Source organism: Phyllobates terribilis, unplaced genomic scaffold (genome assembly GCF_046119375.1).
Source record: "Phyllobates terribilis strain yellow unplaced genomic scaffold, ASM4611937v1 Scaffold_304__1_contigs__length_2301189, whole genome shotgun sequence".
NCBI lineage: Eukaryota > Metazoa > Chordata > Amphibia > Anura > Dendrobatidae > Phyllobates > Phyllobates terribilis.
Window position 1 is genome coordinate 2,110,734 of NW_027363064.1, and position 15,106 is coordinate 2,125,839.

At 44.8% G+C, this 15,106-nt stretch overlaps 9 non-coding genes and 1 pseudogene across 9 annotated transcripts; all 10 read left to right on the top strand.

The window, feature by feature from the left end:
* The first annotated feature begins 2,927 nt into the window (after positions 1-2,927).
* Positions 2,928-3,122, top strand: LOC141220916 (U2 spliceosomal RNA). The gene has a single exon (XR_012289041.1). It is a non-coding gene; the product is annotated as a U2 spliceosomal RNA (small nuclear RNA).
* Positions 3,123-4,237: 1,115 nt separating this feature from the next.
* LOC141220926 (U2 spliceosomal RNA) lies at positions 4,238-4,353 on the top strand (annotated as a pseudogene).
* A 524-nt stretch (positions 4,354-4,877) lies between these two features.
* Positions 4,878-5,059, top strand: LOC141220890 (U2 spliceosomal RNA). Its single transcript, XR_012289019.1, has one exon. It is a non-coding gene; the product is annotated as a U2 spliceosomal RNA (small nuclear RNA).
* Positions 5,060-6,174: 1,115 nt separating this feature from the next.
* Positions 6,175-6,365, top strand: LOC141220939 (U2 spliceosomal RNA). Its single transcript, XR_012289056.1, has one exon. It is a non-coding gene; the product is annotated as a U2 spliceosomal RNA (small nuclear RNA).
* Positions 6,366-7,480: 1,115 nt separating this feature from the next.
* Positions 7,481-7,671, top strand: LOC141220858 (U2 spliceosomal RNA). Its single transcript, XR_012288989.1, has one exon. It is a non-coding gene; the product is annotated as a U2 spliceosomal RNA (small nuclear RNA).
* A 1,115-nt stretch (positions 7,672-8,786) lies between these two features.
* On the top strand, positions 8,787-8,977 carry LOC141220940 (U2 spliceosomal RNA). The gene has a single exon (XR_012289057.1). It is a non-coding gene; the product is annotated as a U2 spliceosomal RNA (small nuclear RNA).
* Positions 8,978-10,092: 1,115 nt separating this feature from the next.
* Positions 10,093-10,283, top strand: LOC141220873 (U2 spliceosomal RNA). Its single transcript, XR_012289002.1, has one exon. It is a non-coding gene; the product is annotated as a U2 spliceosomal RNA (small nuclear RNA).
* Positions 10,284-11,398: 1,115 nt separating this feature from the next.
* On the top strand, positions 11,399-11,589 carry LOC141220855 (U2 spliceosomal RNA). The gene has a single exon (XR_012288986.1). It is a non-coding gene; the product is annotated as a U2 spliceosomal RNA (small nuclear RNA).
* A 1,115-nt stretch (positions 11,590-12,704) lies between these two features.
* On the top strand, positions 12,705-12,895 carry LOC141220941 (U2 spliceosomal RNA). The gene has a single exon (XR_012289058.1). It is a non-coding gene; the product is annotated as a U2 spliceosomal RNA (small nuclear RNA).
* A 1,115-nt stretch (positions 12,896-14,010) lies between these two features.
* On the top strand, positions 14,011-14,201 carry LOC141220942 (U2 spliceosomal RNA). Its single transcript, XR_012289059.1, has one exon. It is a non-coding gene; the product is annotated as a U2 spliceosomal RNA (small nuclear RNA).
* Positions 14,202-15,106: the final 905 nt, after the last annotated feature.

Consider the following 15,106-nt stretch of genomic DNA (forward strand, 5'->3'; position numbering starts at 1 on the left):
AGAATTGAATTCAATGTTTTTTGTTCATTTTGCTTGTTTGTCGGATTTTGGGATGGACTCTTTGGCTTTGCTTTTCTTCTCCTCATTGGATTTTTCATGTTCAAAGTTGCAGAAGCCAGATTACAAGCTCATTTTGGTTCAACTTCAGCAACTGTGCATTGCATTGCCATGTAATGTGATGCAATGCTATCTTTCTAGCTCTCCCTTTTTACTTCCTTTTGGATAAACAGACATATTAGGCAAGCATTTTGGAGCTTTCACCTAAATAACTACAGGTGGTGAGATAAGCTGCACAATATAATTGACCTTTCAGTATATTGTTGCACACACACCATCTATTTAGCAAATGCCCTTGTTATCAACAGCAGCCTTTTAAACTCACCTGAGCTAACAGGTATGTGCGCTGGTTACTCTGCTGCGCTTAAAATTTCTTTTTTGGTTTGCTACAATGCCTTTTCTGAAACGTTGTCTCCTTCTGCTGGAACACTGACTTCTTTCATTTAATGCCTGCAGACTATAAAAGAGAACCCAACCCAAAAAGTTTGGTTGATTAGTCTGTGGCATTCTGTTAAACTGTTGCTTATGGCGGTCTCTGTGAGCTTCTCAGCGACATTCAGCCAGCCAGGTATCCTGCCTGCAGTAGATGGAATGTGGCAATGGAACGCTGGCTGTGCGTGTCATAATAGGCTCTGAGCCTTTATATACCTGTGCACAGCAGCAGCCACCTTCAGTCTGCTGCTGGACAGCCAGCAGCAGCAGCAGCAGGAGAGGTATGTAATCAGGAGCCCTCCTGCTAAGGGTAGACAGCTGCTCGTTTCACCCCACCCCCCGCCTTAATTGGTTCTCCTCCCTTCCAACGGTGTTGAGGCGGGTGGGAACAGCAGGGGGTGAAGGTGCTGTGTTTAAAGAGGTGGAGTTATGCAGATCTAAAACGCGTGGATTGCAGCAGCAGCAAGCCGAAAAGTGCAGGCATGTAAGGGATCTAGAGGTTGACAACATGTCTTCTTAACGGGAGTCCAGGAGCTCATCTCCACAAATGGACTTTTCAGGATCCTTGGGTGGCTCCGTAGTTTGAAACCAATTCTGGTTATCGCTTCTCGGCCTTTTGGCTAAGATCAAGTGCAGTGATCTACCGGTTGCTGCCTTGGTCTTGGCTGAGAGGTGCCTTGGGTACCCGGCTCCTTGGCCTCGGGGGATCGCTGCATGTAGCAGTGCGGCTTCACCCCCTTGCTGCTTTTGGGGAGCCGGATTAGTCCCGGGGCAACGAGGGGCGATCAGCCTGCCTGCTTTTTTTAAGTAGGCGAGGAGGATTTTTGCCACCTTTGGTGTGAAGATATGGACGGGAGAAGCCCAAATATGCTGACCTGTGAAGAGGTCCCAGTTTTTGCAAGATTGAAGAATGCAGTGCGGTTTATTTTTTTGGATCCAGAGAAGAAGAAGTCTGGCTTGTTTTTTTTGGTAGAGAAGATTTTGTTTGGACTATTGGAAGTTCAAATGGAACAAGTTTTGTCTATGTTGGAGTTCCCGAAGAGAGGGATATATGATGTTATTTTTTGTTCAGAAGATATCTTTTCTGACTTTTGGAAGAGAATGGATCTAGTGAAGGAAGATTCGATACTTGAAGGTGTTTTTTTTGTGTCGCATTTTCCTAGGAAGGAAAGGCTAATAGTAATAAGGATGTATAGTCCTTTCATATTGGAAGAAGAGATCATGACCTTTTTATCCCGGTACTGTGAGAAAGTGAGTTCTGCTGGCAAAATGTTTAACCGATATGGTTTTTGGACCACGAGGTGGAGGTTCCTGGTCAAGTTCAAGGAAAGTTCGGATGGTGTTGTGGTACTCCCACCAAGTAGATTCAAAATCGGGACAGTTAATGGAGATATGTTCTTTACAGGTATGCCGAAGTTTTGTAGGCGTTGTAAACAGTATGGCCATGAAAAGGATTCCTGTACATTACAGTGGTGTGCCAAGTGTGAAGAAGTGGGACATAAGGCAGAGAATTGTGAAAAAAGTAAGAAATGTAATCTATGTGGTGGCAGTGGTCATTTATATGATTGCTGTCCCGTCAATAAAAGGGAGGAGAAGTCAGTTGACAAGGAAGATGGAAAAGAAGAAGAGTCTGAAGCTGCCCCCCATGATGAAACGGAAGAGAACATATCTCAAAAGAAGGAGGAACAAATAAGAGATATAAGAAAAGAAGGTGATCATATGGAAGAAGATACTGAGAGTGATATCACAGACGTTGAGATTGAAAATACTAGCTTGGAAGAAGAAGTGGAGGTGGATAGGGAGTCAGAAGATCAGGAGGAAAGTGAGTCCTCCAGTCAGGATGAAAAGGAAGGTGCTGTAAGTAATATGGAAGAGGAGGAGGAGGGTGAAGAAACTAGTGAAGAAGAAAGAGAGGATGTCACATGTGAAGCCAGAGAAGAAATTGAAGGAGTTTTGTCATCTGGGAAGGACTCTAGTAAAGCAAAGGATGTTTCAGAAAAAAATATGAGGGAGATGGAGGAGAGACAAGAAGTGTTGAAAATGCTAAAGAGTTGTGAAGGGGGGAGTCAGGCTAGTCTAAGGCGCAAAGTGTGGAATAACATTTATAGCGATATGCATCGTTTTTTTTCAACTTACAGAATACCTCAGTCGTTGGCTAAAGAGGTAGAAGAAGCTTGGGATGGTCGGTTTCTGGATGGAAGGCTTTTGAATGCCTTGGCAGCATATGGCCTGAAGAGAGGAATGTTGCCTTAAATCGTAATGGTAAAGATTGTAATGTTGTGATGTAAAGAATATGGAATAACTGTATTGTGATAATATAAACGTATATATATAAAATAAGATTGGAAAAATGGATATATGACCCACAATGATGGATAACAACCTAATACCATTTGGAAATCATTGCAAAGCATGAAATGGTAAATATGGGACTTGTAATCTGAGTGGAAAAAAAAAAAAAAAAAAAAAAAAAAAAAAAATCTGTTCTTATCAGTTTAATATCTGATACGTCCCCTATCTGGGGACCATATATTAAATGGATTTTTAGAACAGGGAGATGGAAAAAGAGCTTGCTCTGTCCACTCCACGCATTGACCTGGTATTGCAGTATCTCCAGGACCGGTGCACCCCTTCTTTAATGCAGTTTCTAAAATCAGAAAGAATTGAATTCAATGTTTTTTGTTCATTTTGCTTGTTTGTCGGATTTTGGGATGGACTCTTTGGCTTTGCTTTTCTTCTCCTCATTGGATTTTTCATGTTCAAAGTTGCAGAAGCCAGATTACAAGCTCATTTTGGTTCAACTTCAGCAACTGTGCATTGCATTGCCATGTAATGTGATGCAATGCTATCTTTCTAGCTCTCCCTTTTTACTTCCTTTTGGATAAACAGACATATTAGGCAAGCATTTTGGAGCTTTCACCTAAATAACTACAGGTGGTGAGATAAGCTGCACAATATAATTGACCTTTCAGTATATTGTTGCACACACACCATCTATTTAGCAAATGCCCTTGTTATCAACAGCAGCCTTTTAAACTCACCTGAGCTAACAGGTATGTGCGCTGGTTACTCTGCTGCGCTTAAAATTTCTTTTTTGGTTTGCTACAATGCCTTTTCTGAAACGTTGTCTCCTTCTGCTGGAACACTGACTTCTTTCATTTAATGCCTGCAGACTATAAAAGAGAACCCAACCCAAAAAGTTTGGTTGATTAGTCTGTGGCATTCTGTTAAACTGTTGCTTATGGCGGTCTCTGTGAGCTTCTCAGCGACATTCAGCCAGCCAGGTATCCTGCCTGCAGTAGATGGAATGTGGCAATGGAACGCTGGCTGCGCGTGTCATAATAGGCTCTGAGCCTTTATATACCTGTGCACAGCAGCAGCCACCTTCAGTCTGCTGCTGGACAGCCAGCAGCAGCAGCAGCAGGAGAGGTATGTAATCAGGAGCCCTCCTGCTAAGGGTAGACAGCTGCTCGTTCCACCCCACCCCCCGCCTTAATTGGTTCTCCTCCCTTCCAACGGTGTTGAGGCGGGTGGGAACAGCAGGGGGTGAAGGTGCTGTGTTTAAAGAGGTGGAGTTATGCAGATCTAAAACGCGTGGATTGCAGCAGCAGCAAGCCGAAAAGTGCAGGCATGTAAGGGATCTAGAGGTTGACAACATGTCTTCTTAACGGGAGTCCAGGAGCTCATCTCCACAAATGGACTTTTCAGGATCCTTGGGTGGCTCCGTAGTTTGAAACCAATTCTGGTTATCGCATCTCGGCCTTTTGGCTAAGATCAAGTGTAGTATCTTTTGAAAAGGCAGTTTTGTCCTTGGGCTGCCCTAGTAAATTGATGCATATTACACACTGGTTTGGTGCACTTGTTAGTACGCCAGGTGGCTCATAGAGTTATCTGATGGAAAACATGGCCCTCCAGGATCGAAGTCACTAAGCTGGGTAAGTGTGAGGGCTTTGGAGCAATGTGCCCCAGGAGTAGGCGCCCTGGTGGGAGTCCAAGCTTACTGGGACTGGGAACCCCAGAAAGACTTGGCTTCGTAGCACGCCGCACCTTTGCCAATCATACTTTCTGAGCAACCCCCCCTATTCCTGGCCTCCGGGCTAGGAAGGGGAATTTTTATAAACCCGGTCGGAGGTCCGGTCAGCTTTGGGCTCAGAAACCAACACAGGCTCCAGCTCCACTAGGGTGGCAGCCTAGATGGAAGCTGGGAGCACAAAAACGGCTCTTCTCCGGCTTCGGCTAGGGAGAGCATCGGAGATCCCTGACCCTCGCTGTGGCCTTCTGGCTCGGAGGGATGGGGATGGTTTATTGGGGACCCTCTCCTCCGGGAAGGGTCCACATGAATCCTCGCATCGTGCGCTGTTTTGGTGTGACTTCGGTCACATTTTTCAGTGCCTTGGATGCAGCTTCAATCAAAAAATCTGTTCTTATCAGTTTAATATCTGATACGTCCCCTATCTGGGGACCATATATTAAATGGATTTTTAGAACAGGGAGATGGAAAAAGAGCTTGCTCTGTCCACTCCACGCATTGACCTGGTATTGCAGTATCTCCAGGACCGGTGCACCCCTTCTTTAATGCAGTTTCTAAAATCAGAAAGAATTGAATTCAATGTTTTTTGTTCATTTTGCTTGTTTGTCGGATTTTGGGATGGACTCTTTGGCTTTGCTTTTCTTCTCCTCATTGGATTTTTCATGTTCAAAGTTGCAGAAGCCAGATTACAAGCTCATTTTGGTTCAACTTCAGCAACTGTGCATTGCATTGCCATGTAATGTGATGCAATGCTATCTTTCTAGCTCTCCCTTTTTACTTCCTTTTGGATAAACAGACATATTAGGCAAGCATTTTGGAGCTTTCACCTAAATAACTACAGGTGGTGAGATAAGCTGCACAATATAATTGACCTTTCAGTATATTGTTGCACACACACCATCTATTTAGCAAATGCCCTTGTTATCAACAGCAGCCTTTTAAACTCACCTGAGCTAACAGGTATGTGCGCTGGTTACTCTGCTGCGCTTAAAATTTCTTTTTTGGTTTGCTACAATGCCTTTTCTGAAACGTTGTCTCCTTCTGCTGGAACACTGACTTCTTTCATTTAATGCCTGCAGACTATAAAAGAGAACCCAACCCAAAAAGTTTGGTTGATTAGTCTGTGGCATTCTGTTAAACTGTTGCTTATGGCGGTCTCTGTGAGCTTCTCAGCGACATTCAGCCAGCCAGGTATCCTGCCTGCAGTAGATGGAATGTGGCAATGGAACGCTGGCTGCGCGTGTCATAATAGGCTCTGAGCCTTTATATACCTGTGCACAGCAGCAGCCACCTTCAGTCTGCTGCTGGACAGCCAGCAGCAGCAGCAGCAGGAGAGGTATGTAATCAGGAGCCCTCCTGCTAAGGGTAGACAGCTGCTCGTTCCACCCCACCCCCCGCCTTAATTGGTTCTCCTACCTTCCAACGGTGTTGAGGCGGGTGGGAACAGCAGGGGGTGAAGGTGCTGTGTTTAAAGAGGTGGAGTTATGCAGATCTAAAACGCGTGGATTGCAGCAGCAGCAAGCCGAAAAGTGCAGGCATGTAAGGGATCTAGAGGTTGACAACATGTCTTCTTAACGGGAGTCCAGGAGCTCATCTCCACAAATGGACTTTTCAGGATCCTTGGGTGGCTCCGTAGTTTGAAACCAATTCTGGTTATCGCTTCTCGGCCTTTTGGCTAAGATCAAGTGTAGTATCTGTTCTTATCAGTTTAATATCTGATACGTCCCCTATCTGGGGACCATATATTAAATGGATTTTTAGAACAGGGAGATGGAAAAAGAGCTTGCTCTGTCCACTCCACGCATTGACCTGGTATTGCAGTATCTCCAGGACCGGTGCACCCCTTCTTTAATGCAGTTTCTAAAATCAGAAAGAATTGAATTCAATGTTTTTTGTTCATTTTGCTTGTTTGTCGGATTTTGGGATGGACTCTTTGGCTTTGCTTTTCTTCTCCTCATTGGATTTTTCATGTTCAAAGTTGCAGAAGCCAGATTACAAGCTCATTTTGGTTCAACTTCAGCAACTGTGCATTGCATTGCCATGTAATGTGATGCAATGCTATCTTTCTAGCTCTCCCTTTTTACTTCCTTTTGGATAAACAGACATATTAGGCAAGCATTTTGGAGCTTTCACCTAAATAACTACAGGTGGTGAGATAAGCTGCACAATATAATTGACCTTTCAGTATATTGTTGCACACACACCATCTATTTAGCAAATGCCCTTGTTATCAACAGCAGCCTTTTAAACTCACCTGAGCTAACAGGTATGTGCGCTGGTTACTCTGCTGCGCTTAAAATTTCTTTTTTGGTTTGCTACAATGCCTTTTCTGAAACGTTGTCTCCTTCTGCTGGAACACTGACTTCTTTCATTTAATGCCTGCAGACTATAAAAGAGAACCCAACCCAAAAAGTTTGGTTGATTAGTCTGTGGCATTCTGTTAAACTGTTGCTTATGGCGGTCTCTGTGAGCTTCTCAGCGACATTCAGCCAGCCAGGTATCCTGCCTGCAGTAGATGGAATGTGGCAATGGAACGCTGGCTGCGCGTGTCATAATAGGCTCTGAGCCTTTATATACCTGTGCACAGCAGCAGCCACCTTCAGTCTGCTGCTGGACAGCCAGCAGCAGCAGCAGCAGGAGAGGTATGTAATCAGGAGCCCTCCTGCTAAGGGTAGACAGCTGCTCGTTCCACCCCACCCCCCGCCTTAATTGGTTCTCCTCCCTTCCAACGGTGTTGAGGCGGGTGGGAACAGCAGGGGGTGAAGGTGCTGTGTTTAAAGAGGTGGAGTTATGCAGATCTAAAACGCGTGGATTGCAGCAGCAGCAAGCCGAAAAGTGCAGGCATGTAAGGGATCTAGAGGTTGACAACATGTCTTCTTAACGGGAGTCCAGGAGCTCATCTCCACAAATGGACTTTTCAGGATCCTTGGGTGGCTCCGTAGTTTGAAACCAATTCTGGTTATCGCTTCTCGGCCTTTTGGCTAAGATCAAGTGTAGTATCTGTTCTTATCAGTTTAATATCTGATACGTCCCCTATCTGGGGACCATATATTAAATGGATTTTTAGAACAGGGAGATGGAAAAAGAGCTTGCTCTGTCCACTCCATGCATTGACCTGGTATTGCAGTATCTCCAGGACCGGTGCACCCCTTCTTTAATGCAGTTTCTAAAATCAGAAAGAATTGAATTCAATGTTTTTTGTTCATTTTGCTTGTTTGTCGGATTTTGGGATGGACTCTTTGGCTTTGCTTTTCTTCTCCTCATTGGATTTTTCATGTTCAAAGTTGCAGAAGCCAGGTTACAAGCTCATTTTGGTTCAACTTCAGCAACTGTGCATTGCATTGCCATGTAATGTGATGCAATGCTATCTTTCTAGCTCTCCCTTTTTACTTCCTTTTGGATAAACAGACATATTAGGCAAGCATTTTGGAGCTTTCACCTAAATAACTACAGGTGGTGAGATAAGCTGCACAATATAATTGACCTTTCAGTATATTGTTGCACACACACCATCTATTTAGCAAATGCCCTTGTTATCAACAGCAGCCTTTTAAACTCACCTGAGCTAACAGGTATGTGCGCTGGTTACTCTGCTGCGCTTAAAATTTCTTTTTTGGTTTGCTACAATGCCTTTTCTGAAACGTTGTCTCCCTCTGCTGGAACACTGACTTCTTTCATTTAATGCCTGCAGACTATAAAAGAGAACCCAACCCAAAAAGTTTGGTTGATTAGTCTGTGGCATTCTGTTAAACTGTTGCTTATGGCGGTCTCTGTGAGCTTCTCAGCGACATTCAGCCAGCCAGGTATCCTGCCTGCAGTAGATGGAATGTGGCAATGGAACGCTGGCTGCGCGTGTCATAATAGGCTCTGAGCCTTTATATACCTGTGCACAGCAGCAGCCACCTTCAGTCTGCTGCTGGACAGCCAGCAGCAGCAGCAGCAGGAGAGGTATGTAATCAGGAGCCCTCCTGCTAAGGGTAGACAGCTGCTCGTTCCACCCCACCCCCCGCCTTAATTGGTTCTCCTCCCTTCCAACGGTGTTGAGGCGGGTGGGAACAGCAGGGGGTGAAGGTGCTGTGTTTAAAGAGGTGGAGTTATGCAGATCTAAAACGCGTGGATTGCAGCAGCAGCAAGCCGAAAAGTGCAGGCATGTAAGGGATCTAGAGGTTGACAACATGTCTTCTTAACGGGAGTCCAGGAGCTCATCTCCACAAATGGACTTTTCAGGATCCTTGGGTGGCTCCGTAGTTTGAAACCAATTCTGGTTATCGCTTCTCGGCCTTTTGGCTAAGATCAAGTGTAGTATCTGTTCTTATCAGTTTAATATCTGATACGTCCCCTATCTGGGGACCATATATTAAATGGATTTTTAGAACAGGGAGATGGAAAAAGAGCTTGCTCTGTCCACTCCACGCATTGACCTGGTATTGCAGTATCTCCAGGACCGGTGCACCCCTTCTTTAATGCAGTTTCTAAAATCAGAAAGAATTGAATTCAATGTTTTTTGTTCATTTTGCTTGTTTGTCGGATTTTGGGATGGACTCTTTGGCTTTGCTTTTCTTCTCCTCATTGGATTTTTCATGTTCAAAGTTGCAGAAGCCAGATTACAAGCTCATTTTGGTTCAACTTCAGCAACTGTGCATTGCATTGCCATGTAATGTGATGCAATGCTATCTTTCTAGCTCTCCCTTTTTACTTCCTTTTGGATAAACAGACATATTAGGCAAGCATTTTGGAGCTTTCACCTAAATAACTACAGGTGGTGAGATAAGCTGCACAATATAATTGACCTTTCAGTATATTGTTGCACACACACCATCTATTTAGCAAATGCCCTTGTTATCAACAGCAGCCTTTTAAACTCACCTGAGCTAACAGGTATGTGCGCTGGTTACTCTGCTGCGCTTAAAATTTCTTTTTTGGTTTGCTACAATGCCTTTTCTGAAACGTTGTCTCCTTCTGCTGGAACACTGACTTCTTTCATTTAATGCCTGCAGACTATAAAAGAGAACCCAACCCAAAAAGTTTGGTTGATTAGTCTGTGGCATTCTGTTAAACTGTTGCTTATGGCGGTCTCTGTGAGCTTCTCAGCGACATTCAGCCAGCCAGGTATCCTGCCTGCAGTAGATGGAATGTGGCAATGGAACGCTGGCTGCGCGTGTCATAATAGGCTCTGAGCCTTTATATACCTGTGCACAGCAGCAGCCACCTTCAGTCTGCTGCTGGACAGCCAGCAGCAGCAGCAGCAGGAGAGGTATGTAATCAGGAGCCCTCCTGCTAAGGGTAGACAGCTGCTCGTTCCACCCCACCCCCCGCCTTAATTGGTTCTCCTCCCTTCCAACGGTGTTGAGGCGGGTGGGAACAGCAGGGGGTGAAGGTGCTGTGTTTAAAGAGGTGGAGTTATGCAGATCTAAAACGCGTGGATTGCAGCAGCAGCAAGCCGAAAAGTGCAGGCATGTAAGGGATCTAGAGGTTGACAACATGTCTTCTTAACGGGAGTCCAGGAGCTCATCTCCACAAATGGACTTTTCAGGATCCTTGGGTGGCTCCGTAGTTTGAAACCAATTCTGGTTATCGCTTCTCGGCCTTTTGGCTAAGATCAAGTGTAGTATCTGTTCTTATCAGTTTAATATCTGATACGTCCCCTATCTGGGGACCATATATTAAATGGATTTTTAGAACAGGGAGATGGAAAAAGAGCTTGCTCTGTCCACTCCACGCATTGACCTGGTATTGTAGTATCTCCAGGACCGGTGCACCCCTTCTTTAATGCAGTTTCTAAAATCAGAAAGAATTGAATTCAATGTTTTTTGTTCATTTTGCTTGTTTGTCGGATTTTGGGATGGACTCTTTGGCTTTGCTTTTCTTCTCCTCATTGGATTTTTCATGTTCAAAGTTGCAGAAGCCAGATTACAAGCTCATTTTGGTTCAACTTCAGCAACTGTGCATTGCATTGCCATGTAATGTGATGCAATGCTATCTTTCTAGCTCTCCCTTTTTACTTCCTTTTGGATAAACAGACATATTAGGCAAGCATTTTGGAGCTTTCACCTAAATAACTACAGGTGGTGAGATAAGCTGCACAATATAATTGACCTTTCAGTATATTGTTGCACACACACCATCTATTTAGCAAATGCCCTTGTTATCAACAGCAGCCTTTTAAACTCACCTGAGCTAACAGGTATGTGCGCTGGTTACTCTGCTGCGCTTAAAATTTCTTTTTTGGTTTGCTACAATGCCTTTTCTGAAACGTTGTCTCCTTCTGCTGGAACACTGACTTCTTTCATTTAATGCCTGCAGACTATAAAAGAGAACCCAACCCAAAAAGTTTGGTTGATTAGTCTGTGGCATTCTGTTAAACTGTTGCTTATGGCGGTCTCTGTGAGCTTCTCAGCGACATTCAGCCAGCCAGGTATCCTGCCTGCAGTAGATGGAATGTGGCAATGGAACGCTGGCTGCGCGTGTCATAATAAGCTCTGAGCCTTTATATACCTGTGCACAGCAGCAGCCACCTTCAGTCTGCTGCTGGACAGCCAGCAGCAGCAGCAGCAGGAGAGGTATGTAATCAGGAGCCCTCCTGCTAAGGGTAGACAGCTGCTCGTTCCACCCCACCCCCCGCCTTAATTGGTTCTCCTACCTTCCAACGGTGTTGAGGCGGGTGGGAACAGCAGGGGGTGAAGGTGCTGTGTTTAAAGAGGTGGAGTTATGCAGATCTAAAACGCGTGGATTGCAGCAGCAGCAAGCCGAAAAGTGCAGGCATGTAAGGGATCTAGAGGTTGACAACATGTCTTCTTAACGGGAGTCCAGGAGCTCATCTCCACAAATGGACTTTTCAGGATCCTTGGGTGGCTCCGTAGTTTGAAACCAATTCTGGTTATCGCTTCTCGGCCTTTTGGCTAAGATCAAGTGTAGTATCTGTTCTTATCAGTTTAATATCTGATACGTCCCCTATCTGGGGACCATATATTAAATGGATTTTTAGAACAGGGAGTTGGAAAAAGAGCTTGCTCTGTCCACTCCACGTATTGACCTGGTATTGCAGTATCTCCAGGACCGGTGCACCCCTTCTTTAATGCAGTTTCTAAAATCAGAAAGAATTGAATTCAATGTTTTTTGTTCATTTTGCTTGTTTGTCGGATTTTGGGATGGACTCTTTGGCTTTGCTTTTCTTCTCCTCATTGGATTTTTCATGTTCAAAGTTGCAGAAGCCAGATTACAAGCTCATTTTGGTTCAACTTCAGCAACTGTGCATTGCATTGCCATGTAATGTGATGCAATGCTATCTTTCTAGCTCTCCCTTTTTACTTCCTTTTGGATAAACAGACATATTAGGCAAGCATTTTGGAGCTTTCACCTAAATAACTACAGGTGGTGAGTTAAGCTGCACAATATAATTGACCTTTCAGTATATTGTTGCACACACACCATCTATTTAGCAAATGCCCTTGTTATCAACAGCAGCCTTTTAAACTCACCTGAGCTAACAGGTATGTGCGCTGGTTACTCTGCTGCGCTTAAAATTTCTTTTTTGGTTTGCTACAATGCCTTTTCTGAAACGTTGTCTCCTTCTGCTGGAACACTGACTTCTTTCATTTAATGCCTGCAGACTATAAAAGAGAACCCAACCCAAAAAGTTTGGTTGATTAGTCTGTGGCATTCTGTTAAACTGTTGCTTATGGCGGTCTCTGTGAGCTTCTCAGCGACATTCAGCCAGCCAGGTATCCTGCCTGCAGTAGATGGAATGTGGCAATGGAACGCTGGCTGCGCGTGTCATAATAGGCTCTGAGCCTTTATATACCTGTGCACAGCAGCAGCCACCTTCAGTCTGCTGCTGGACAGCCAGCAGCAGCAGCAGCAGGAGAGGTATGTAATCAGGAGCCCTCCTGCTAAGGGTAGACAGCTGCTCGTTCCACCCCACCCCCCGCCTTAATTGGTTCTCCTACCTTCCAACGGTGTTGAGGCGGGTGGGAACAGCAGGGGGTGAAGGTGCTGTGTTTAAAGAGGTGGAGTTATGCAGATCTAAAACGCGTGGATTGCAGCAGCAGCAAGCCGAAAAGTGCAGGCATGTAAGGGATCTAGAGGTTGACAACATGTCTTCTTAACGGGAGTCCAGGAGCTCATCTCCACAAATGGACTTTTCAGGATCCTTGGGTGGCTCCGTAGTTTGAAACCAATTCTGGTTATCGCTTCTCGGCCTTTTGGCTAAGATCAAGTGTAGTATCTGTTCTTATCAGTTTAATATCTGATACGTCCCCTATCTGGGGACCATATATTAAATGGATTTTTAGAACAGGGAGATGGAAAAAGAGCTTGCTCTGTCCACTCCACGCATTGACCTGGTATTGCAGTATCTCCAGGACCGGTGCACCCCTTCTTTAAAGCAGTTTCTAAAATCAGAAAGAATTGAATTCAATGTTTTTTGTTCATTTTGCTTGTTTGTCGGATTTTGGGATGGACTCTTTGGCTTTGCTTTTCTTCTCCTCATTGGATTTTTCATGTTCAAAGTTGCAGAAGCCAGATTACAAGCTCATTTTGGTTCAACTTCAGCAACTGTGCATTGCATTGCCATGTAATGTGATGCAATGCTATCTTTCTAGCTCTCCCTTTTTACTTCCTTTTGGATAAACAGACATATTAGGCAAGCATTTTGGAGCTTTCACCTAAATAACTACAGGTGGTGAGATAAGCTGCACAATATAATTGACCTTTCAGTATATTGTTGCACACACACCATCTATTTAGCAAATGCCCTTGTTATCAACAGCAGCCTTTTAAACTCACCTGAGCTAACAGGTATGTGCGCTGGTTACTCTGCTGCGCTTAAAATTTCTTTTTTGGTTTGCTACAATGCCTTTTCTGCAACGTTGTCTCCTTCTGCTGGAACACTGACTTCTTTCATTTAATGCCTGCAGACTATAAAAGAGAACCCAACCCAAAAAGTTTGGTTGATTAGTCTGTGGCATTCTGTTAAACTGTTGCTTATGGCGGTCTCTGTGAGCTTCTCAGCGACATTCAGCCAGCCAGGTATCCTGCCTGCAGTAGATGGAATGTGGCAATGGAACGCTGGCTGCGCGTGTCATAATAGGCTCTGAGCCTTTATATACCTGTGCACAGCAGCAGCCACCTTCAGTCTGCTGCTGGACAGCCAGCAGCAGCAGCAGCAGGAGAGGTATGTAATCAGGAGCCCTCCTGCTAAGGGTAGACAGCTGCTCGTTCCACCCCACCCCCCGCCTTAATTGGTTCTCCTCCCTTCCAACGGTGTTGAGGCGGGTGGGAACAGCAGGGGGTGAAGGTGCTGTGTTTAAAGAGGTGGAGTTATGCAGATCTAAAACGCGTGGATTGCAGCAGCAGCAAGCCGAAAAGTGCAGGCATGTAAGGGATCTAGAGGTTGACAACATGTCTTCTTAACGGGAGTCCAGGAGCTCATCTCCACAAATGGACTTTTCAGGATCCTTGGGTGGCTCCGTAGTTTGAAACCAATTCTGGTTATCGCTTCTCGGCCTTTTGGCTAAGATCAAGTGTAGTATCTGTTCTTATCAGTTTAATATCTGATACGTCCCCTATCTGGGGACCATATATTAAATGGATTTTTAGAACAGGGAGATGGAAAAAGAGCTTGCTCTGTCCACTCCACGCATTGACCTGGTATTGCAGTATCTCCAGGACCGGTGCACCCCTTCTTTAATGCAGTTTCTAAAATCAGAAAGAATTGAATTCAATGTTTTTTGTTCATTTTGCTTGTTTGTCGGATTTTGGGATGGACTCTTTGGCTTTGCTTTTCTTCTCCTCATTGGATTTTTCATGTTCAAAGTTGCAGAAGCCAGATTACAAGCTCATTTTGGTTCAACTTCAGCAACTGTGCATTGCATTGCCATGTAATGTGATGCAATGCTATCTTTCTAGCTCTCCCTTTTTACTTCCTTTTGGATAAACAGACATATTAGGCAAGCATTTTGGAGCTTTCACCTAAATAACTACAGGTGGTGAGATAAGCTGCACAATATAATTGACCTTTCAGTATATTGTTGCACACACACCATCTATTTAGCAAATGCCCTTGTTATCAACAGCAGCCTTTTAAACTCACCTGAGCTAACAGGTATATGCGCTGGTTACTCTGCTGCGCTTAAAATTTCTTTTTTGGTTTGCTACAATGCCTTTTCTGAAACGTTGTCTCCTTCTGCTGGAACACTGACTTCTTTCATTTAATGCCTGCAGACTATAAAAGAGAACCCAACCCAAAAAGTTTGGTTGATTAGTCTGTGGCATTCTGTTAAACTGTTGCTTATGGCGGTCTCTGTGAGCTTCTCAGCGACATTCAGCCAGCCAGGTATCCTGCCTGCAGTAGATGGAATGTGGCAATGGAACGCTGGCTGCGCGTGTCATAATAGGCTCTGAGTCTTTATATACCTGTGCACAGCAGCAGCCACCTTCAGTCTGCTGCTGGACAGCCAGCAGCAGCAGCAGCAGGAGAGGTATGTAATCAGGAGCCCTCCTGCTAAGGGTAGACAGCTGCTCGTTCCACCCCACCCCCCGCCTTAATTGGTTCTCCTCCCTTCCAACGGTGTTGAGGCGGGTGGGAAC